The 15,027-nt window shown below is 37.1% G+C and overlaps 1 pseudogene; it reads left to right on the forward strand.

Annotated features, from left to right (window-relative positions):
* Nucleotides 1-271: 271 nt before the first annotated feature.
* On the forward strand, nucleotides 272-14,242 carry LOC107803159 (putative disease resistance RPP13-like protein 1; annotated as a pseudogene).
* The last annotated feature ends 785 nt before the right edge of the window (nucleotides 14,243-15,027 follow it).

Raw genomic sequence — 15,027 nt, forward strand, 5'->3', positions numbered from 1 at the left:
CAAAATGCACACCAAACACATACCCCACACCAATTAGGCTGTCCTCTCTTGCCTTAAGTATTAACTATGTTATTAGGACAAACTTCTGCACACTTTCCTAATCTCCTCTATATGTAATAAATAGTGATACACAGTATTACTTTTTATGAGCACACCTAACACATACCCCACACCAATTTACATCATTTTCCAAGTAGGCTGTCCCCTCTCGCCTCAACAATTCAATGAATAGTTAATTCCATATTAAAGTCTTTGTCTTTTTTTGTTTGTTAAAAAGTCTTGCTTTTTGAAAAGAAAGAAAGAGAGAGATATAAGGTCTTCAAGAAGCACAAGTTAATTTTGCTAAAGAACGGACTCAGCTTTCAACAGGTAAAACTAAGAGTATTTTTAGATAGAATTGTTAATCTTCTGCAAGTTCTTAATCATTATCTGATATAAGGTCTTTACATTCCAACTTTAGGTAATGAAGCAGATAGCTTCGTGAAGCAGATCATTTTGTGATTTTCTTGTTTTGCTTCGGAGCTTTCAGAAATGGAGATTGGCTTAGCAGTTGGTGGTGCATTTCTTTCTTCAGCTTTGAATGTTCTCTTTGATAGGCTTGCTCCTCATGGTGAGCTGCTGAAGATATTTCAAAGGGGCAAGCATGATGTTGGACTGTTAAAGAAGCTGAAGCTGACTTTGCTTGGTCTTCAAGCTGTGCTAGGTGATGCAGAGAATAAGCAGACATTAAATCAATACGTCAACCAGTGGCTTAATGAACTTCGGGATGCTGTGGACAGTGCTGAAAACTTAATGGAAGAAATCAATTATGAAGTTCTGAGAGTTAAGGTGGAAGGTCAGCATCAAAATCATGCAGAAACAAGCAACCGCCAAGTAAGTGACCTCAACTTGTGCTTGAGTGATGAATTTTTTCTTAACATAAAGGAGAAGTTGGAAGGCACCACTAAAACATTGGAGGAGTTGGAAAAGCAAATCGGCCGCCTTGGCCTAACAGGGTATCTTGATTCGGGTACGGGTAAACAAGGAACTAGTACTAGACAAGATACTTCTGTGGTTGATGAATCTGAAATCTTTGGCAGGAAAAATGAAATAGAGGAATTGGTGGGCCGGTTATTATCTGTTGATACAAATGGTAAAAGTTTGAAAGTAATTCCTATTGTTGGAATGCCTGGGGTTGGCAAGACAACACTTGCTAAAGATGTTTACAATGATGAGAAGGTAAAAGACTATTTCGATTTGAAAGCTTGGTTTTGTGTGTCTGAACAATATGATGCTTTTAGAATAACAAAAGGTTTACTTCAAGAAATTGGCTCATTTGACTTAAAGGACGATAGCAATCTTAATCAGCTACAGGTCAAATTGAAGGAAAGCTTAAAGGGAAAAAAATTTCTTATTATTCTGGATGATGTTTGGAATGACAACTATAATGCATGGGATGACTTGAAAAATCTTTTTGTTCAAGGAGATGCAGGAAGTACGATCATTGTGACGACACGTAAGAAAAGTGTTGCCATGATGATGGGTAGTGAGCAAATTAGCATGGATACTTTGTCTAGTGATGTCTCTTGGTCTTTATTCAGAAGACATGCATTTGACAACATGGATCCTACGGAACATCTAGAACATGTAGAAGTCGGGAAACAAATCGCAGCTATGTGCAAAGGTCTGCCCTTAGCACTAAAGACACTTGCTGGTTTGTTACGGTCCAAATCAAAGATTGAAGAGTGGAGACGCATTTTGAGAAGTGAAATTTGGGAGCTGCCAGACAATGGCATATTACCAGCATTGATGTTGAGCTACAATGATCTTCCCGTGCATTTGAAGCAATGCTTTTCCTATTGTGCAATATTTCCCAAAGATTATCCATTTGGCAAAAAACAAGTCATTCGGTTGTGGATTGCTAATGGTCTAGTACATGGGTTGCAAAAAAATGAAACAATTGAAGATTTAGGAAACCTATTCTTTCTCGAGTTGCAATCAAGATCACTTTTTGAAAGGTTTCCAGAGTCTTCTAAAAATAATGCAGAGGAATTCTTAATGCATGACCTTGTTAATGATTTGGCCCAAGTTGCATCTTCAAAACTTTGTGTTAGGTTGGAAGAGTACCAAGAGTCTCATATGTTGGAACGAAGTCGACACGTGTCCTATCCAATGGGCTATGGTGACTTTGAAAAGTTGGAACCTCTCTACAAAATGGAGCAGTTGAGGACATTGCTTCCAATCTACAGTATCGAGCCATTTTATCCATTTTCTCTAAGCAAGAGGGTGTTTCATAATATATTGCCAAGACTAACATCCTTAAGGGCACTTTCATTGTCTCGTTATGCGATTGTGGAGTTGCCAAATGTCTTGTTTATTGAATTAAAGCTCCTAAGATTTTTGGACCTTTCTTGGACAAAGATAAAGCAGTTACCAGATTCCATTTGTGTACTCTATAACTTAGAGACACTTCTCTTATCATCTTGTGAATTCCTTGAGGATTTACCACAGCAGATGGAAAAGTTGATAAACTTGCATCACCTTGACATTAGCGGCAGTTCTCGCTTAACAATGCAGCTACATTTGAGCAAGTTGAAAAGCCTCCATGTTTTATTGGGAGCTAAATTTCTTCTAGGTGATCGCAGTGGTTCGAAAATGGAAGATTTGGGCAAACTATGCAGCTTGTATGGAACTCTATCAATTCGACAGTTGGAAAATGTGGCGGATAGAAGGGAAGCTTTGAAGGCAAACCTGAGAGGAAAGGAACATATTGAAAAGTTATCATTGGAGTGGAGTGTAAGTATTGCGGACAGTTCACAAAATGAAAGAGACATACTTGGTGAGCTACATCCAAATCCAAACATAAAAGAACTTGAGATCAACGGATATAGAGGGACAAACTTTCCAATTTGGCTAGCTGATCATTCATTTTCTGAGCTGGTGGAATTGTCTCTAAGCAACTGCAAGGACTGTTAATCCTTGCCAGCATTAGGCCAGCTTCCTTCTTTGAAATTTCTTGCAATTCGAGGGATGCGTCGAATAACAAAGGTGACTGACGAATTCTATGGTAGTTCATCCTCCAAAAAGCCTTTTAACTCTCTTGAACGACTTGAGTTTGCAGAGATGCTGGAGTGGAAACAGTGGCACGTACCAGGGAATGGAGAGTTTCCTACACTTCAGGATCTTTCAATTATTATTTGCCCCAAGTTGATTGGAATGTTGCCCGAAAATCTTTGTTCTCTGACAAGTTTGACAATTTCAAATTGTCCAGAACTCAATTTGGAGACACCTATCCAACTTTCAAGTCTAAAAGAGTTTAAAGTTGAAGGTTCTCCTAAGGTTGAAGTTCTTTTTGATCATGCTGAACTCTTTTTGTCTCAATTTCAGGGAATGAAGCACATTGTTGAATTATATATTGCTGACTGTCACTCTCTTACCTCCTTGCATTTTAGCAGTATGCCATATACATTGAAGAAATTAGGGATAAAGCGTTGTGGGAAATTTAAAATGGAGTCGTCAGTTGGTGATATGATTTCTATAGGAAGTAACATGTTTCTGGAGAAATTGGATTTGGAAGAATGTAATTCTATAAATGAGATATCACCGGAGTTGGTCCCACAAGCATGCTATATGAGGGTAGAAAGTTGCCACAGCGTTACAAGGCTTTTGATTCCCAAAGGGATTGAAGGTCTCAGAATTTATAACTGTGAGAATCTTGAAATACTTTCGGTGGCTCAAACGACGTCATTGCATACTTTGAATATTATGCGCTGCGAGAATCTAAAGTCGCTGCCAGAACATATGCAGGAACTCCTTCCATCTCTTAAGGAACTAAAACTGTATGAGTGTCCAGAAACAGAGTCCTTTCCTGAAGGAGGATTGCCCTTCAATTTAGAAGTCCTTGAGATCCAGCATTGCAAGAAATTGGTGAATGGGCGAAAGGAGTGGGGTTTACATAGACTCACAAAGTTAACCATCATCCATGATGGTAGTGACGAAGAGATTCCTGCTGGTGAAAATTGGGAGTTGCCTTGCTCTATTCGAACTCTTTCGATAGACAATCTGAAAACATTAAGCAGCCATGTTCTCAAAAGCCTCACCTCTCTTGAATATCTATGTACTTATAATTTACCTCAAATGCAGACACTGTTGGAAGAAGGGCTTCCCTCGTCTCTTTCTGAGCTTATATTATTTGACCATGATGAGCTCCATTCGCTACCGACCAAAGGTCTTCGATGCCTCACCTCGCTTCAACGTCTAGATATCCACTTTTGCTATCAACTCCAACATATTCCAGAATCAGCGCTGCCCTCCTCCCTCTCTAAGCTGACCATCTCGAGTTGCCATAATCTCCAATCTCTTCAAGTGAAAAGAAAGCCTTCCTTCCTCTCTCTGCTGCCTATTTGTCATAATAATCTCCAACCTCTTCCAGAATCAGCGCTGCCCTCCTCCCTATCTAAGCTGAATATTTGGGATTGCCCTAAACTCCAATCTCTTCCAGTAAAAGGGATGCCCTCTTCCATCTCTATTCTATGTATTTCTAGCTGCCCATTACTGGAACCACTCCTAGAATTTGAGAAGGGGGAATACTGGCCAAATATTGCTCAAATTCCCACCATATATATCGATGAGGAATACCTGTGATGATTAAAACGAAGGTGTTCTAACATATGTAAGTTATTCTTTTTGTTTTTTTCTTTTCAAGTAGCTTTTTATTTTTTGTTACTTCTCTTAAATTTGCTTTTCTGTTAATTCTTTCCCCTTGTTAAATCTTGTTGAGCAGTGTGAAGAGTCTATTTCCACTATGAAACAGAGGAAGCATCTTCACTTTAGGATGAACGGTGATATGTTGCAGCTACATAAATTCTTATATCTGCGCTAAAACATTGTAAGAGAAACCAGGTATAGGTTCAAATTGAAATAATTTACTCCACATAGTTGATAGCATAATATGATATTAATAAACTAGAAATATTTTACCATGCACCTACATAGACATATCAGCCGGATGTGCATTGGCTTTTCAAATATGAACCATTTTTTTCTTGAAAATTTTAGTTCATGTATTTCTTGATGTTTCAACTAAATAGAAATTCATGTAATCTTGTTATTTTCCTTTTTCCAACTAAATACACATTTTATGAAACTTGATTTGCCCTGAGTAATTCTTTCTCTACTGTGGATTAGTCTGCATAGATTAAGATTTATTTGTTCTAACAAAATCTTCTGCTTGAAGATTTTCACTTGATTGTACCACTTCGAGGTTTACTTTCTAACAGATCATAAATGCAATGTTTGACGAGTGTAAACCATTTTGCTAAGAGTCTCTGTAATGAATCAATAAGTATTTGTACTCTTTTCCAGTTAAACCCGACCATGAACAACGTGATCTTCTTCTCTTGATTAAGAAGAATTATTCATCCTACTGTGTGAAGTTTTATTCCCAGTAGAAACTAGAATTAAACAAATTAGATGGTATGTCAGAATGTTGTACTTCAGTTGCTTTTCCATTTTTCATTACTTCTCTTGGCTTGTTTGTTAATTCTTCCTCTTTGACAGATCTTGTTGAGCAATGTGAAGCCAAGGAAGCATCTTCACTTCGACATGAAGTTTAGATGCAAAAGAGGTAATATGTTGCAACTATAAAAATCACTATACATTGTGAAAAATAAAAATGCCTATTATAGTTAGAAATTAATAATTTGCTCTAGAAAGTTGATTGCAAATGTAATATTAAACCATGAGAAATTGATTACCATGCACATTAATAGATATGTCAGGGTGATGTGCATAGCCATTTGAAAGGAGGTGATGGTTATGGAGTAATGCAAATGTTATCTCTTGACCTTTGATATTTCTACTGGCAGTTCAAAGGCATACGAGACACAAAGTTTGTATTCCATAATTTAACATCTAAAAACAGCAGCACAATGTTAGTGCTATTTTGTATGATTATCTGATCTAAACTATTTATTGTCTTCTTCCCATTGCTCAAACCACGTCTAGAATTTGAGAAGGGGGGTCGATGAGGAATACCTGTGATGATTAAAAAGAAGGTGCTCCAACAGATGTAAGTTATTTCTTCTTTTTTTTTCCAGTAGCTTTTATTTGTGTTTACTTCTCTTTGCTTAGTTGTCAATTATTTTCCTTTGTTAAAGTCTTTTTGAGCAGTGTGAAGAGTCTATTGTAACTATGCTTGTTTTGTTAATTCTTTTTCTTTGTTAAATCTTTTCGAGCAGTGTGGAGCTTATAATGTCACTATGAAGCCGAGGAATCATCTTCAGGTCAAGATTACTTGTGATGTTTAGATGAGAAAAATAGGTACTTCTCTTTTGTTTGGAATTTGACTGTTCTACTTCTCTTCCATCAGTCTGAGAAGGAAAAATTATTAGTCCCTTCTCTCGGAAAAATAGAATAGACCCGCAAAAATAATATTCACAGTATTAGTGATAAACGCATAACACTATGTTATGGTTAAATCAGCAAGAATAGAAATGCAGCAACAATGACACCAAAATTTTACGTGGAAACCTTTCTGAATAAGGGAAAAACCACAGCCAAGAAGAGCAACTGATATCACTATAGCGAGGAATTTTACACTGTATAGTAACGAGTACGAATACTCCTAAGACAACTACACCCCCCAAAAAAATACTCTTTTGCTTTTTCCACCTCATTACAATATCTCTCACACTCTATATTTTTTCACAGACTATTTTCTTATAGTCTATGAAATACCTTGCTCTCTCTCACTCAGATGTATTGTCTGAGATTTTGGTGTGTAGAAATGAGAGTTAAAGCTCTCCTTTTATAGCAAAAACCTCACTCTCTAAAGCCTACAATATTTGACAATTTGCACACACTTTTCACAATTTCAACAAGGTTGGCTACCAAACAAAACCAAGTCAACAAGATTGGCTACCAAACCATACCAATTCAACAAGGTTAGATATCAAACCAAAGAAACTTTCCTTAGGCACATGCCTATTACCTTGGCTTTTGAATGAGATGGACACCATCAATCTCCCCCTCCAGTCTCATTCATCTAGAGGAGGTAGCACTGTCTTCTAGTTTGAGTGCATGCCAACAAGTTCTTTGCATAGCTCGAACTTGTCTCTTGGTACAACCTTGGTCAACATATCAACAGGATTTTCACTCGTGTGAATTGTTTTGACCTAATGTGATTTGTTCTCCACTTTCTCACGAATCCAATGATATCTGACGTCGATGTGTTTTGTTCTCGCATGGTACATGGAGTTTTTGCATAGGTCTATTGCACTTTGACTGTCGCAATTGACAACATACTCCATCTGTCGCAATCCAAGTTCTTGAAGAAATCTCTTGAGCCATATCATCTCTTTGCTAGCTTCAGTAGCTGCAATATACTCCGCCTTAGTTGTAGACAGTGCGGCACACTTCTGCAACTTCGACTGCCATGATATAGCTCCCCCTAAAAAAGTAAACAAATATCTAGTAGTGGATTTTCTGTTATCAAGGTCACCTGCCATATCAGAATCTGTATAGCCCTTCAAAATTGGATTTGATCATCCAACACATAAGTATTCATGTGAGCTTCCTCTTAGATACCTGAGTATCCACTTTACAACTTCCCAATGCTCTTTTTTTGAATTTTCGAGAAATCTACTAACAACACTGATTGAATGAGCAATATCTGGTCGAGTGCATACCATTGCATATATCAAACTTCCGATGGCAGAGGAATAAGGAATCTTGGCCATTCTCTCTTTTTTCTCCGTTGTTGTATAAGACACATCTTCTTGCTCAACTTCAGATGACTAGGAAGGGATGTTCGAACCAACTTAGCACTTTTCATATTGAAGTGCTCCGATACACATTCAATGTACTTCTCCTGTGACAAGTAAAGCTTCCTTTCATTTCTTGAACGAGTAATTCTCATGCCCAATATCTTCTTAGCATGACCCAAGTCTTTCATCGCAAAAGATTTATTCAACTGTTTCTTCAACTCGTTAATCTTGGAAGCATTCCTGCCCACAATCAACATATCATCTATATATAGCAAGAGGATGATAAAGTCATTATCAGAAAATCTTTGTACAAACACACAGTGATCTGAAGAAGTTTTCTAGTAGCCTTGCTCCCTCATAACAGACTCAAACTTCTTGTACCACTGTCTGGGAGCTTGCTTCAATCCATATAGACTCTTCTTAAGTTTTCATACAAGATTTTCTTTACCTTTTACCTTGAATCCCTCAGGTTGTTCACTATAAATCTCCTTTTCTAAGTCCCCGTAAAGAAAAGCAATCTTCACATCCATCTGTTCAATCTCCAAATCAAGACTAGCAGTCAAACCAAGAACTGTCCGAATGGAGGATATTTTTACGACATGATAAAATATTTCGTCAAAGTCAATACGTTTCCTTTGACCAAATCCCTTGACAACCAATCTAGCTTTATATCTGGACTTCAAACTATGTTTTTCAGCTTTAACTTTGAACACCCACTTGTTCTTCAAAGATCTCATGCCCTTAGGTAATTTTACCAACTCATAAGTATGGCTCTCATGTAGAGATTTCATCTCATCTTTCATGGCTTCAATCCATTGATCCTTGTGCTCATCTTCTATGGCTTCCGCATAACATTCAAGTTCTCCCACATCAGTAAGTAATGCATACTCATTGGGTGAATAATGGGAGGAAGGAGTACGAGGTCTAGAAGACCTCCTGAGTGGAAAATCTAACTCGTCCACAGCTTCGTGAGTAGGAGCATCTACCTCATCAACATTAGCATTGTTATCACCATCACCATTGATATGCTGATCTAGAATATGGTTCTGAGCATCACTACCATCATTGAGCCCACCAACGTCATCCACATTTGTATGAGGAACTTGATCAAGATTAACTAAACCTTCAGAACTTGGAGATTTTAGCGTCTCCGCTTTGTTAATATCTTCAATGATTTGATCCTCCACGAAGATAACATCATGACTTCTCATGAACTTATTCTCAATTGGATCATATAGCCTGTAACCAAACTTACCAAGACCATAACCAATGAAGATGCACTGCCTTGTCTTGGCAGTTAATTTTGACCTTTCATCTTTAGGTACATGTACAAAAGCTTTGCAACCAAACATTTTCAAGTGGTCATAGGAAACATCCTTGCCATACTAAACTCTGTTTGGAACATCGCTTTGCAAAGCAATCGCAGAGGATAAATTAATAACATGTGTGGCGGTCAACAAAGCCTCACCCCAAAAGGAATTTGGCAGCTATGCTTCAGAAAGTAAACATCCGACTCTTTCTATCAAGGTCCTGTTCATCCTTTCTACTAAACCATTAAGCTGATGAGTCTTAGGAGGAGCCTTCTGGTGTCTGATACCCTGTTGCTTGCAGTATTCGTCAAATGATCCACAATATCCACCACCATTATCGGTATGAATTCACTTCAACTTCTTTACAATTTCTCTTTCAACTGAAGCCTGAAACTGCTTAAAGACACCCAACACTTGGTGTTTAGTCTTCAAAATGTAGACCCAAAGTTTCCTTGAGCAATCATCAATAAAGGTAGAAAAATAAAGTGCACCACCTAAAGTCCTTGTCTTCATTGGACCACATGAATCTGAATGCACCAACTCAAGAAACTCTGTCTTTCTTGAAGGAGGATGGGACTGGAAAGAAACTCTTTTTTGTTTTCCAGCCAAGCAGTGCTCAAATTTTTCAAATTTTGCACTTTCAAAATTTGATAACAATTTCTTCTTGGCCAGAACATTTAGTCCTTTCTTGCTAATGTGGCTAAGCCTCTTATGCCATAACGTTAAAGAGCTATTGCTCTCAACGTCATTTACCATATCAACACAGGTATAGGCCGTAGTCCATTATGACATTTTTCCCCACGAGCCACAATCATGGAACCCTTAGTGAGCTTCCATTTTCCAGCACTACTGGTGCTGGCATATCCCTCATCATCCAAAACACCAACAAAGATTAAGTGCAAACGAATATCAGGTGCATGCTTTACATTGTTTAAAACTAGTTTAGTTCCAATACTAGTTTCCAAACAAATTGTTCCAACACCAGCCACCCTAGATACAGTCTCATTACCCATACTCAAAGTTCCAAAGTCACCCTGAGTATAGGATGAGAAATTCCTTCCTTGATGTCACATGAGATGCGGCACCACTGTCCACAACCCAGCTTGACTCATCACAAACAATATTTATCATATCTGCATCAAGGACAATAACAAGATCTTCTATAGTGACGGTGGCCACACGATTGCCATCTTCTTTCTGTTCTTCCTTGTCTCTATTCTCCTTTTTCAAAATCAGACAGAACTTCTTTTTGTGCCCTTTCTTCCTGCAATGAATAGCACTCAATATCTTTAAGTCTGCTTCTAGATTTGCTTCTATTATGTTCTTTATTTTGAGAACTCCGGTTCTTGCTTCTCCCCCTAGAGTCAGTCACCTAGACATCTGATGAGGAGGAACCCTGAGATTTTCTTCTCATTTCATCATTTAAAAGGCTGCTCTTGGCAAGATCCATAGAGATCACACCATCCGGAGTAGAATTTGATAATGAAGTTCTAAGAACTTCCCATGAATCTGGTTGGGAACCAAGTAGAAACAAGCCTTGAATTTCTTCATCAAATTTAATGCTCATAGCAGATAACTGGTTCATGGTCCCCTAAAAATTATTCAGATGATCTGTGATCACGAAACCATCATGGTATTTAAACCCAACATCTGCTTTATCGGAAACATCTTGTTGTTTCCAGTTTTCTGAGCATACAAACTTTCAAGGTGCTCTCATAGGGTCCGAGCATGTGTCTCCCCAGAAATATGGTTCAAAACATTATCGTCAACCCACTGTCTAATAAAACCGCAAACCTGCATGTGTAACAAATTCCACTCTCCATCTGATTTATTTTCATGCTTTATAGTGGTGAAGACAGGTTGATGAAAATTCTTGACATATAGCAAATCTTCCATTTTGCCCTTCAAATGGCATAATTTGTGCCACTCAAAGTAACCATTCTACTAGTGTTGACTTCCATTGTTTATCACAAATACAAATACTATTTATTAGGATACCAAAGTAATTCTTTTCTGATGTGGAAGTTCAGACTGTGCTGCAACCACAGAGCATACTCAGACAAAACATTGGCTCTGATACCACTTGTTGAAAAAAATAGAATAGACCCGCAAAAATAATATTCATGATATTAGTGATAAACGTGAAACACTAAGTTATGGTTAAATCAGCAAGAATAGAAATACAACAACAATGCACTAAGATTTTACGTGGAAACCTTTATGAATAAGGGAAAAACCACAACCAAGAAGAGCAACTGATATTACTATAGCGAGAAATTGTACACTATATAGTAACGAGTACAAATACTCCTAAGACCACTACACCCTTAAAAAACACTTTTTTACTTTTTTCACCTCACTACAATATCTCTCACATTCTATTTTTCTTCACAGACTATTTTCTTATAGTCTATCTGATACCTTTCTCTCCCTCTCACTCAAATGTATTGTATGAGATGGTGTATAGAAATGAGAGTTGAAGCTCTCCTTTTATAACCAAAACTTCACTCTCTAAAGCTTACAATATTTGACAATTTGCTCACACTTTTTACAATTTCAACAAGGTTGACTACCAAGCCATACATTCAACAAGGTTGGCTACAAAACCAAAGAAACTTTCCTTAGGCCCATGCCTTACTTTGGCTTTTGAATGAGATGTACACCATCACCTTCATTCCCCTATTTATACTCTCCCCTCACCTCTTGTATAACATGAATGGTTGTCTTGACAGGTATCGGTAACACGATTTATCAGCCCTTTGATCGGTGAAAAAACTGAAACGATATAAGGCTTATAATTTCTGAGGTAATATTGCTTTTTCTTCAAAATTTATTTCCCATTCTATGATTTTGTGTACAATCATTCAAGCAGTGTATGGTTCAGTTATTGCAAAATGCTGATATTTGATTAGAATGATGTGATGCCTGAAGTTTCCGCCCAAACCTCGTCTAGAATTTGACAAGGGGGATTACTGGCCAAAAATTGCTTAAATTTCTACAATAAGAGTTGATGGGAAATTCCTGTAATGATTAAAACGAAGGTGCTTTAACTGATCTAAGCTAATTCTTTTTTTTTTTTTTGTTTCTTTGTTGATTCTTTCCCTTTATGAAATATTGTTGAGCAGTGTGTAGCGTCTATTGTCACTATGAAGCCGAGGAAGCATTTTCATATCGGGATGAAAGATGACAAAAAAGGTAAAATGTTGCAACTACAGAAATTTTTATTCATTGTAAAAAAAGAAAAGACATAGTATAGGCTGAAATTAATAAACTAGAAACCTTTTTTATCATTAGCATATGTGCATAGTCATTTGAAATATGAGTCAATCTTACTTGACAATATTTTTAGTCTATGTATTGTTTGAAGTTTCACCTCAACAGAAATTTCATGTTATTTTTTGTTGTTTCTCTTTTTACAGTGAGTTGAGAAAGGAGGTGTTGGTTATGGAGTAATGCAAATGTTATCTCTTGACCTTTGATATTTCTACTGGCAGTTCAAAGGCATACACGACAGAAAGTTTGTATTCCATAATTTAACATCTAAAAGCATCAGCATAATGTTAGTGCTATTTTGTATGATTATCTGATCTCAACTTAACGATCGTTTTTCTTTCTTTGTCTGGATTGTGGTGATCAGATGTTGTTGCTTAACATGGGAAGGAAAAGCTGGGCAGAGAGTTGTCAAGGTTCAGTCTTAATTATGTGAAATGCCCGTCTCAACGTCATGGACACATGGTGTACGCGTGTTTGTGTACTTCAGTAATTACATTGAAAATATATTGAACAAAAACAAATGTAAATTTTTAAATATCTAGCATTTATTTCCTTGAGTATAGCTCATCCAATAGAAAAGTTTTCAATTCTTTGTTTGTTTATGCATATATAAAACCAAGAGTAGAAACCAAAAACCTAGCCAACCTGTATTTTTTTTGTAATTGTTATAGTCAATGTACACTTGGTGAATTGGCCGAATCCGCTACATATCCTCACTCACACTCAGATCGTGTTGGATCGCTATAAAGTGGTGTCCATCTCTATATCATCATTTGCCCTGGGACACAAGCAGAGTTGCCCTTCTCCATCACTTCTCCATCTCCATCTATATGTTTGCGCAAATGTGAGACTGCCTCAGCATTTAGATTGATGGTCATCTCATCTGGTATGCCACATAAAGTTCTATCCTCTTATTAACATAAGCTATTTTGTCAGTAAACTCGCTTGTAATATCCTTTCTATGTACTTCTTCTTGTTTGTTTACTAGTTGTTTTTTCCCGTCACATAATGTTTATTTGTTTATTTCAGTCCTTTGAAGAAACAAAAGTTCGAGTACAGTTGGAAAGGCAAGGAAACATGCGATACTTGGAATGATTTCAAGGTTAGATAACAAACATATATAGATAGTAGTTTTCAATTTACTCGTTAGACTTGACAACATAACAAAGAAAGAGCCATCTCTCATTAGTTCCTTTGTGACAGTTGATGCTTATTAGCTGTTCCAAATATGATACGGAATAACTTGGTACTTTATTTTGATGATTTCCTCCTTTACTTTTCTACTAGCTCGATTTGGCCGCTGATACATTGTCATTGTTGGGTTGTTTAATCTTCTGTTCGTTGTTCTTAAACTCAAGTAAATTCGTGGAATCGCGAGGAAGAGCATGAATGGTCAGAAACATGCAATCTCTATTTCACAATCAGCTGGTACTTTTTCAAACTCAGTTCTTTTTCATCACATATTGCTTTGTTCATTTTATCTGTTTTTTTTTTCCTTTCCCTTTTTGAGTCAGCCTCATGTTGCAGCTCAGAACTTGAAAATCAGCATTAATTTGTATCAGAGGTTAGGAAACAGAGCGGATGTATCATGATGTCGTTGAAACTATGATAGATCTTGAATAATTGAGAAGCCTTCAGTTGTTGATTAATCGTTAAACCACAATTCGAATTAATGAGTGCCTTCCTCCACTTGTGATGTATAACTCGAGCGTTACCCCATGCTCCAAGCTGCGCCTCGAAGATGAGGAAGAGGAATGACCAAAGATTGATCAAAGTGAGGGTTGTTCTTTCCTATATCTTGTCTTGGATTTCAGTCAGCAAACCTTTGTACAAAAGTTTCTTCCTATACCGAAATTCGAACATCAACTAAAAGGACTAGTCATTTTCTAGTATCAATTATATAATCCATTTGCTAGAAGCCTCTCTACTGCTTGATGTTTCGTTTCCAGTAAAAGATAAAATTTTGTCAGAATGATCAACCTCCACTTTGTTCCATTTGCTACCAGGGACATGAATTATGTTCTGCTTGTCATTACACGCTGGCTCTGTTCTAAAGCTCCATATAGATGTTATATTTCAAATACACACACACATATGTACATATAAAAAGCCGCGGACAACCATCAAAATTATCTAGGAAATAAGTAACCTATTTTCTCCATCAAATCTTGCAGACTGGAAAATAAATCGTCATCATGAGAGCTGTTAAGCTTAGTTCCACAGAGATAAATGGTTCTATCGAGTTCTAAGTTGTAGATTCTATCGACTCTCTCCTGACAGCAATATCGTTGTAATTATTCAGACTGTGTGATTTTTTGTAACAAGCTAGCAGAGTATGTAAATTTAAGTATAATTTGTGGTGTTAGTTTAACATGTAATAAGTACTTCTAAATCACAGGAGAGATATTTTAGAAGAGGAAATTATTTTGTGCAACTGATTATTGCCTCTAAGACCACATGTAAAACTAGCTGGAACATGTTTTTTCAAGCTCCAGCTCTATACTTGGACTCCATGTAGACTATTGCATTATCAGTACAATACTGATCAGAATAAACCAGCTACAACTATTTCTGTATTTGGTAGCGCGAATGCAGGAATCGTTTCACAACCAACAGCTCTGTTTGCTAGTTGTGTCGATGATCAGATTCTCGCTAACTCATTCAAGTCTGATCGCTTTGATGTCTATGGATCAGCGACG

The sequence above is a fragment of the Nicotiana tabacum genome, chromosome 22 (genome assembly GCF_000715075.1).
Source record: "Nicotiana tabacum cultivar K326 chromosome 22, ASM71507v2, whole genome shotgun sequence".
Classification (NCBI taxonomy): domain Eukaryota; kingdom Viridiplantae; phylum Streptophyta; class Magnoliopsida; order Solanales; family Solanaceae; genus Nicotiana; species Nicotiana tabacum.